Here is a 1,235-nt window from a genome sequence, read left to right as displayed (position 1 = left end):
AGCCGATGTACCACTCGAAGACAAGGTTGGTACACACTAGAAATCTTGGCCTCCATGGTGATGAACTTACCATCCCCGGAGATATCTTCCCACCATGCATTTTTTATCATACTCCGACAAAATATACGGCTCTAGATCTAAAATATCTCCATGCGGATCAAAGTCTAGAGCCGCATTGAACTCTTCTAAGGAGCGGTCGAAGAATTCGTTGAAGAGTTGGAATTGCACCCTATATTGCCCCTCCACGGCCACAAGCTCAATGGTCGCCATGAACTCCAATGTAAGCTCCTTGTAGGTGCGGTAGGCATTGGCAAGAAAGGAACCCATTCTCAAGTTCAATAGCAACTCCCTTACATCTTCATTAATCCCCAACTTAGTCATGTCACGTTGGAGATTGTGGCGAGTGGGTTTAAGGGTTCTTTCATCTTTGAGTTTGTGGTATCGGGCTTTTTGTTTGGGGTCAAGGATTTGTCGTCTTGGAAGTGGAGTATGAGGTCGTTATTGAGAAGTGGAATAAACTGTTGAGCCACTCTTACTCGTAGACTCTCACTCTCCTTCTTGCCAATCTCTATAGTACCTCACATCATCCTCAATTATGTCAACTACCTCTTCTTCTGTCCTATTCATTATAGGACCATCGGCTCCTCCATCTAGGCATGACTTGCCTTGAGCACTCAAACCCTCCATAGAAAATTTGTATCACTTTATAGGTAGGAATCCCATGATGAGGACACTCTCTTTGGTACTCCTTGTACCTCTCCCATGCTTCATAGAGATTCTCATTGGGCCTTTGCTTTAATCCTTGGATTAATGCCTTAGCCTCCGCCGTCTTCTTTTGAGGGTAAAAGCGAGATAAGAAAGCTCTAGTAACATCATCCCATGTTCTAAGCGAATTGGGCTTAACCTCTTTATCCAACCACTCTAAGACACGACGACTAATGAGAGAAAAGGGAAACAACTTTAGCCGAATGAACTCTTGAGAAATGTCGTTCGCCTTAATGGTATTACAATACTTCTCAAATTCCTGTAGGTGATTCAACGAACTCTCACTCTTGGCTCCACTAAATTGCCTCTGTTTAATCAAAGTAATCATGGCCGGTCCTATCTCAAAATCGTTCGCCGGTGTTGTAGGTGGAGCAATGCCACTCTCAAACCTATAAGCACCGGGAATGCCCTACTCCTTCAAAGCTACTCTTGGATTCTCTCCCATTCCTTGTTCTTGCATCTCTTCCTCA

At 44.1% G+C, this 1,235-nt stretch overlaps 1 non-coding gene across 1 annotated transcript; it reads left to right on the top strand.

Annotated features, from left to right (window-relative positions):
* Positions 1 to 716: 716 nt before the first annotated feature.
* On the top strand, positions 717 to 822 carry LOC145603245 (small nucleolar RNA R71). The gene has a single exon (XR_014104770.1). It is a non-coding gene; the product is annotated as a small nucleolar RNA R71 (small nucleolar RNA).
* The last annotated feature ends 413 nt before the right edge of the window (positions 823 to 1,235 follow it).

Source organism: Chenopodium album, chromosome 21 (assembly GCF_948465745.1).
Source record: "Chenopodium album chromosome 21, dcCheAlbu1.1, whole genome shotgun sequence".
Classification (NCBI taxonomy): domain Eukaryota; kingdom Viridiplantae; phylum Streptophyta; class Magnoliopsida; order Caryophyllales; family Amaranthaceae; genus Chenopodium; species Chenopodium album.
The sequence above is the reverse complement of the archived record's forward strand: the minus strand, read 5'-3'. Positions and strand labels throughout refer to the sequence as shown.